At 37.5% G+C, this 8,582-nt stretch overlaps 1 long non-coding RNA gene across 1 annotated transcript; it reads left to right on the top strand.

Moving 5' to 3' along the window:
- The first annotated feature begins 1,870 nt into the window (after positions 1 to 1,870).
- Positions 1,871 to 8,329, top strand: LOC139040363 (uncharacterized). The gene is made up of 4 exons (XR_011494757.1): positions 1,871 to 1,978; positions 2,915 to 3,097; positions 5,277 to 5,425; positions 8,112 to 8,329. It is a non-coding gene; the product is annotated as an uncharacterized lncRNA (long non-coding RNA).
- Positions 8,330 to 8,582: the final 253 nt, after the last annotated feature.

Here is an 8,582-nt window from a genome sequence, read left to right on the forward strand (position 1 = left end):
AAAAGAACAAATTTGGAAGACTCATGCTGTGTGACTTCAAGATTAACTATAGATCAGTGTTTCTTGACATTTTCTCCACTATTGTTCCCCTCTCCCGGAGGAAAATTAAACTTAAATTCCCTAATGACAGAAATGAAATCTTAAACAATAAGATTTTGTCAGGTAAGGTTGAGTTTTAGAGTGCTACACACCATTATAATACTCAAGAGGTTTTTTACCCATTCCCAAGAACCAATTTTCACCCCTTTTAGGATAATAACCCTTCTATTGAAAACATATACCATAGAGCTATGGTAATATGGACAGTATGATTCCACTTATAGAAATTCTAGAACAGGCAAAATCAACCTGTATGATAATAGAAATCAAAATAGTAGTTGCTTATGATGGGTGGAGTTTGACCAAAAAGGGGGCACAGGTAACTTTCTGGAGTGATAGAAATATTCTATGTCTCTGTTGACCTGTTGTTATGTCTATGTCTCATTTGTCACATCTCATCAAATTTTATACATAAAATCCCTGTATGTAAGTTTTGCCCCAGTTAAAATAAAAGATTAATATGAAGATCGTAACTTAATTTAAAAGACTGTATCTTTATATTTTTCATCCAATAAATATTTACACTTTAAATGATGAATACATTTTGGTAAGAGATATCACATATGTAATATATGTTATGTACATTACATTATTGATATTCAGTGACAAGCAAAATCTTTTTACTTGAATTTCTAAAAACTCTATAAAGATTAAATCCAAGAAAGAAAACCATGGCAAGATGAAAATACGTTTTAATATATGCCACCCTATTGTCTTTATACCTTTGTAAATTGCCTGAAATCTTTTCAGGAAAAGATGTCTTCTAGTTACAAATGCTATGTAACAAATGATCCCAAAACTTTGTCGACTAAAACAACAATTTTTTTTTTTTTTGCCTATGACATTGTGGGTCAGGAATTTAGGGAGGGTTCATCTGGGAAATTCTTGCTTGCGGTCTCTCATGTGGCGCAGTCAGATGTCGGCTGGGCCTGCAGTCATATGTGAGATCCCCTAGACTTGATGTCCAATATGGCTCACTCATGTCAATGTGAACTGCTGACTGTTTGCTGGGAGCTCACTGGGCTGTCGGCCAAAGTGCCTACAAGGGGCTCTCCAGCATAGTGGTCTAAGTGTAATAGGACTTCCGAAATGGCAGCTCCAAGCTCCAAGCACGAGTGCACCAGTGAACAAAGCAGAAACTGTGTTATCTTCTCTGATTCAGCCTTGGATGTCATGCAGAATCATTTCTGCCTTCTATAGTTACAAGTGAATCTCAAGCTTGCCCAGATTCGGGGGGGGGGGGGGGCGGGGCATAGAGCCCTCTTCTTCATGAGAGCTGTGTCAAAGAATTTCCACTCATTTTTTAAACTGCTACAGATGAAAAGAAAATAAATAAATAAAATAAATTATTTTTTGTTTTGACCTGAAGAGTTGAGATCTTTTGAGATCCATCACATTCTAGCCTAAGTAGAAAATATTTTTCAGAGATTTAGATTTCATCAAGAAGTTGAGATCCATGTTGTTTTTAGATTCATATATCTGTCTTAATACTTTCACCTAATCAGCAATCTTATCAATTGAGTAGTTGGGGTGGGATAGTCAGGATTTGGGGAGAATTAAGTATAAATACCTCTTTTTTTGGTTCAGCATCTTCTCAGGGATAGAACTGTGAATTACTCTTTAGTTCATCTACGCAGGAGCAGGATTAGGTCAAAACAGAGAGCTATTGAGGATTCTTCAGTTCAGAGGATTTAAGGAGATTGTTTTTTTATTCACTCATATATACTCTCATGATGAATTCATTCATTTCATTCCTTTCATTCCTTTCTCTAGGGAGCAAGAGGAAGTTGCCTAACCTGGAATAGCCAGATTCCAGTTCTATGATTCCAACTCCCTGCTGTGAGAGACCTTGGAAAGTGATATCAAGGCCCTCCTGCAGGTAAGAAACTAGCTCTGAGGCCTGGCTGGTGATCAGGAAGGATACTCGTGATTGGATAAAGGACCCAATGATTTAGCTCCTGCCAGTCATGCTTAAGAGGAAAAGCTGAGCTCTCTGACATTTTGCAAATTTTCTTTCAACTAGGCAAAATCCCCTTCCTCTCTTAACAGGACATGGGCTGAGTGCCAGCGGAGGCGATGAGTGCTACAGATGTGTAGTTTTCATTCATTTTACTTGCTTCAGCCTATCGAAATATGTTAAATTGCTGGGCTGGTGGGGGCATTGGGGGCGGAGATCTATAAGCTTAGTCTTTATTTCAAACTTTATTTCAAATATTGATTTTGGAATGAGGCCTGGGAAAATGCCTATTTATGACCATGTGGATTCCTTCATTTAAGATGAATTTTACAGTAGGATAACAATTTATTTGTTTACTTCTCTTGGTTCTGACATGATAGTGCATTTGGTAAATACGAAGCCATATCACTCTATTGTGCAAGAAAAAATGGATATAACCTCAAGTGGTTCTGCTCAGACTCATTTTTCAAACAGGTCTCCTGGTTTAGTTGGAAACTAACAGCTTACACACTGGCAATGTGTAGGAAAACTGTTACTTTATGATTGTGTGCAAAAGTAAATGAGATGTCGCGTAAGCCAATCAATCAGCTCTGTAAAGAGCATCGTCTGTTTTCAGTAACGAATGGTTTCCTCTCAACATTTGGTTAATTTTTCTTGCTGTAATCTAAAAAAATCTCTCTTGAAACCAAACTGCAGAATGATATATGGGACTAGCAGCCACTTACAATAATGTCACCTTGCTGTTTCACCTGCTTTTGTGGTTAAGTTTGGGGTACCATATGCTTTTAAAAGGCCTTGTTTCGGTGATTTCTTTGTCATCAGCTGGCCTTTCCTCTCTTTCATTTCTGGACCCTAAAGGTGGAGTCCCTGGGGAACCTCAGACGGCTGGACCAACACTAGCTTGAAAGAGATGCCACTTCCTTCTTCACGTCATTGAACTGGGAGTCCCAGCAATAGAATGATGAAATAAAGAGGCTCAGAATACTGGAGCAAAACAAAGATTAGAGTCATTCAACTTAAACCCTGTGTTTTACCTCTCAGGTAATGGAGGTGAGGAGTGTGTAAATGATTTTCCCAAAGTCACACAGTGTATGTCTCCAGACTCAGCAATCAATCCCTTTTCCACTGAACTTGTCTGTTTATTAAAAAAAAAAATTAAAACAATTTGGAAAAATCAGTACTATAAAGTGTGGAGACCACAAAACTATTCTATACATCTCTGTATTACTTTTATTTCCTAGTCCCTAGGAACTGAATATTTTGAATAGTTGGAGCTCTTGAGATAAATTACTGGTTAGAGCACTCCTGATGGTGATAATTACTTTTATTTCCTTTGTTTCCCCTTTTACTCCTGGACAGAGAATTTGTTCCTAGAACTTAAGTTTTCTACCTTGTAATTTATAAGCTATCACTTAGATTTTCCCCATTGGTAAAGGTCTTCTTTCTCTTTCCATGGAAATACATCCTTTCGCTAAATATTCGGACCCACTGAGGTAGACTCCTGCTTTATTGCCTGAACCTGCATCTTCCCAGATGCATAAGCCTTTGGTTGTACAAGAGAAAAACACCATTAAATAAATTGGTCTCCTTTCATTTGACCTCATAAATAGAAGAGTTAGACATTTGCTGCAACTTCTAAAACATTATCTCCAATAAGCAACTGTCTCCCAATAATTATTTTTGATATGCCAATTTTCATGTATTACTAACTACCTTTTTGTACTGAATTTTCTTTGATGAACTTTAATGGATGATTTAAATCACTTTAGAATCTGAATAAATGTTGTACATTTTAAGGAGGCCCCACGATTAAATAAGAAAATGTTTTGTAAAGCAAACGTAGCACTTAGGAATTTCATGTGTTCTTTAAGTATCATTTGAGCCCCAGCCTTCATATTTCCAAACAAAATTACAGACGTTCTTTTTTTATCATTATTCACAAAAAATAACATTGTAAAGAATATAAGTGAGGAAACATTTCAGCCATAGCCACAGCATGCCATGCTGTGATTTTATCACTTATTACGGATATTTAAAAAGAACCAATTCCACATTGTTAAATTATCTAATTTTAAAAATCTGCCCTTCTGTTATGACATAACTTTTAATAAGAAATTAATGCAATGAATTACTTTCAAATTGAATTTGAGTCAGTTTAAGTCCTCTGGCAAAGCATTTTCTAGTGACTCCCTTAAAATGGAACAGTTGGCTCACAGATAAATTAATGCTGGTCGGTGCACATTTCCCTTTGGATAGCTTTTTTTTTTTTCCCCCAGCCTGAGACCAGCCATAAGCCATTTGGTTGGGTTTATTGGTTCTTAGAAAATGCTTTCACAACCTGGACGTTTTCTTACATGTTTGCACGCTGTGCATTGCATCTCAATGAATGGCATTCTCAGCACTGGAATTTGGAATCTCTTATTGTGCAAACAGCAAATTGTACAGCAGTGCTGCTGACCTAGCTAGCTGAAAAGCTAAGTGCTGCTAAGTGAACGCTACCTTTGTTTTAATGATCTTTTATTAAGCAAAATAACAAAAATCGGAAAACTCAATCACACCTCATAAGATCAGACCCAACACACACAGGGATTCATAGGTATTATTGAAGAATGGTTGCACCAAGCAATTATATTCTGTGTATTTATAGCCTCAAACTATCAGGGAAGAGCGGAAATGGAACTATGTCAAAACTCTTCAACCGTAAGCTTAAATTCTTTCTTTAGAATACCTCTCTGAAATCCTATAATATTAATCACGTTCCTGAAATAGAGTTTGATGGCATTTCCCCTCACTTCTATTTCTCTCCTGCCTCTACCGCCAGGAAGAATTTTCTACCGTTGATTATACAACAGACAGTGGGTTACAAAGTGGCTCAGGAGTTCCAATTGGAGCCTTTGAGAACAGCTGGTTTCACACCCAGACTATGCTCTACACTTCTTCCCCATGCTGGGCTCACTCCATCTTGTCATTGGGTATAGACATATCTTTGTGACAGATAGAGCTAAGTTTTATCTTCCACTTTCACAGTGTGAGTTGTTGCCGGGACTTCTACTGAACCAGGGACTCATTTCCTAGACTTTTTCCATCCAGGTTAAATGGTTTTCATCAATCAAACATGAGCGAAAGTGGAATGGTCACTTTCAGACCTGGGTTTTTAAAAAATAGTTATGCCTTCTCCGATGTCTTTCACACTGTCTGCCTTTCCCCGTTTGCTGGCTAGAGAAGAGGACACAGAGGTCCTAAGGGAATCCAGAGCCACAGGCAGAAGGAGCCTGGTTCCCTGAATCACTGCATGAAGGAAAGCCAGAGCTGCCAAACGGGAACAGTACCCTGGACTTGTACGTGAATAGGAAATGAACTTCTGTTGAGGTTAGTCATGGAAATTTGGTGGTTTATCTGTTACAGCAGCTAGAATTTCCTAACTATAATGGTTTTATATGCTTTTATTAATATACTAAAAAGTAAAACTGATTTTTTCATTTTTGAAACTTTGTATATTCCCAACTCCCACTCACTGTCTAGCACAGTGTTTTTATACTCATTGGGTAACAATAAAACTATCTCTTATTGAGTTCTTGCTATGTGGTCATCACCATGCTAAGGGATTTTCATACATTAGCATCATCATCTTTACATAATATTGAAAAATTGTTAGAAGGGAATATGAAGAAATGTAAGCCCTCCGTGAACACAGAGATTGTGTAGCTTGCTCAGGGTCATACAGTTAGTAAGAATTTTTTACTCATAATGTCTAAATTCAAAACATATTTCTTTTACATTAACCTGTTATCTTTGCAAATTTCGCTTATTGAGGGCTTTCTCCGGGCCATCTTTATATTTTCCATAAATCATCTCATTTAATCTTCCAAGAAGTCTATGTAGAAGGTACTTAACAACAGAAGAGACAAAACTATTTTGTAGCTTGTGTACACAAGCATTTTTTTGAGCACTTGCATTGTGCACAGTTTTATGATATGTGAAGTCCAAAGAAAGCAGGTTTATATACTATTTTCCAGAGTGGTTAGGTAGCCAAATGCTGATATAAACACAAGTGAAGAACTTAAGCAACTCATAGTGGAACATTAAAACCAAGATAGCCTGTAACTTGGATATGCTAGACTTAACTAGAAAGATATCATATTAGTTTGTTAGGGCTTCAACAACTGGGGGGCTTAAATAACAGAAATTTATTGTCTCACAGTTCTGGAGGCTATGAACCTGAGAATAAAGTGTCAGCAGGGTCGGTTCCTTCTGAGGCTGTGAGGGAGAATCTGTTCCATGCCTCTCAGCCAGCTTCAGGTGCTTGGCTGGCAATCCTTGGTATTCCTTGGCGTGTAGAACCATCACCTTGATCTCTGCCTTCATCTTCACATGGTGTTCTCCCTGTGATGTCCCCTTTTGATAAAGACCATAGTCATATTGGATTAGAACCCACCCTAATGACTTCATTTTAACTTGATTACCTTTCTAAAGACCCTGTTTCCAAATAAGGTCACATTCTGGGGTACTAAAGGTTAGAACTCCAACATATGAATTTGGAGGGGACACAATTCAAACCATAATAGGTGTTCTTACAGTCACTTAATGAACACATAACCACTAAGCATCTACTGGGTGCCAGGCACTATTTTAGGTGGTGGGGGAGTAAGCAATGAGCGAAACAGAGGAGGTCCCTGCTCTAATGGCAGGTTGTCTCACTTGTACCTGCCTAGTCCAAAATGCCATCCACTGCACCCCACTGGACTCCTTATGAATTTTCTTGATAAATTATTTTAATATTTTAATCCCACATTTCAAACAGTTAAAACACTATACATATCTCCCATTTTCCAAACCCTATACAATAAATAAACAGTGCTGCTACATTCAATAAATAAATTTATTCCACCTAGGGGTAAAGTTTGGATGTTAGAAAAGCTATTGATTTTGTTTTTAGATCCTCAGCATGACCCTTAGCGAATTAATTCTAGTTGTTTATTAAATAACATAACACACAATATTGTAAGCAAATTGTTATTTAACGTAACATTACTTTGCATTAATTTTGCATTTCTTTTTATTATCATTTTTTTTTATTGAGGGAAAATTGGTTTATAACAGAATATAAATTTCAGGCGTACATCATTATGTTTCGACTTCTGTATAGACTACATCGTGTTCACCATCAAAAGTCTAGTTACCATCCATCACCATATGCATGTGTCCCTTCATGCCTTTTGCCCTTCCTCAGCCTCTTTCCCCCTGGTAACCACCAGTCTATTCTCTGCATCTATGTGTTATTGTTTGTTGTTGTTTTTCTACCTTCCAAATATGAGTGAAATTATATAGTATTTGGCTTTCTCCATCTGACTTATTTCAATTAGCATAATACTCTCAAGGTCCACCCATGTTGTCACAAATGGCAAGATTTCACCTTTATTATGGCTCAGTAATATTCCACTGTGTATATACCACATCTTCTTTACCCATTCATCTGTTGATGAGCACTGCAGCTGTTTTTAAATCTTGGCTAGTTTGAATAATGCTGCAATGAACATAGGGGTACATGTATCTTTTCAAATTAGTGTTTTCATATTCTTTGGATAAATGCCTAGAAGTGGAATAGCTGGATAATATGGTGGCTCTATTTTTAATTTTTTGAGGAATTTCCATCCTGTTTTCCTCAGTGGCTGTACCAAGTTACATTCCCACCAGCAGTGTAAGAAGGTTCCCTTTTCTCCACACCCTCTCCAACACTTTTTATTTGTTGTCTTGTTAATTATAGCCATTCCTTTCAGGTGTGAGGTGATATCTCATGGTGGTTTGACTTGCACTTCCGTAATAATCAGTAATGTTGAGCATATTTTCATGTGCCTGTTGGCCATCTACATATCTTCTTTGGAAAAATATCTGTTCAGATCTTCTGCCCATTTTTTGATTGGCTTGTTGTTTTTTTTGTTGTTAAGTTATATGAGTTCTTTATCTACTTAGGATATTAGTCCCCTATCAGAGGTATATGATTTGCAAATATCTTCTCCCAATTGGTAACTTGTTTTTTTTTCTTTTGTTGAGGAAGATTAACCCTGAACCAACATCTGCTACCAATCTTCCTCTTTTTCCTGAGGAAGACTGCCCCTGAGCTCACATCTGTGCCCATCTTCCTCTGCTTTATATGTGGGATGCCTACCACAGAATGGCTTGCCAAACAGTGCCGTGTCTGCACCCAGGATCCGAACCAGCGAACTCCAGGCCACCGAAGCAGAATGTGTACACTTAATGCTGTGCCACCAAGCCGGCCCCAGTAAGTTGTTTTTTCGTTTTGTTGAAGGTTTCCTTCACTGTACGGAAACTTTTTTGTTCAATGGAGTCCCATTTGTTTATTTTCTCTTTTGTGTCCCTTGCCTGAGGAGACATGGTATTCAAAAAGATGCTGCTGAGACCCATGTCAAAGAGTGTATGCCTTGTTTTCTTCTAGGAGTTTTACATTCAAATCTTTATTCCATTCTGAGTTAATTTTTGCATGTGGTGTAAGACAGTGGTCTGCTTT

The sequence above is a fragment of the Equus asinus genome, chromosome 16 (assembly GCF_041296235.1).
Source record: "Equus asinus isolate D_3611 breed Donkey chromosome 16, EquAss-T2T_v2, whole genome shotgun sequence".
NCBI classification, from domain to species: domain Eukaryota; kingdom Metazoa; phylum Chordata; class Mammalia; order Perissodactyla; family Equidae; genus Equus; species Equus asinus.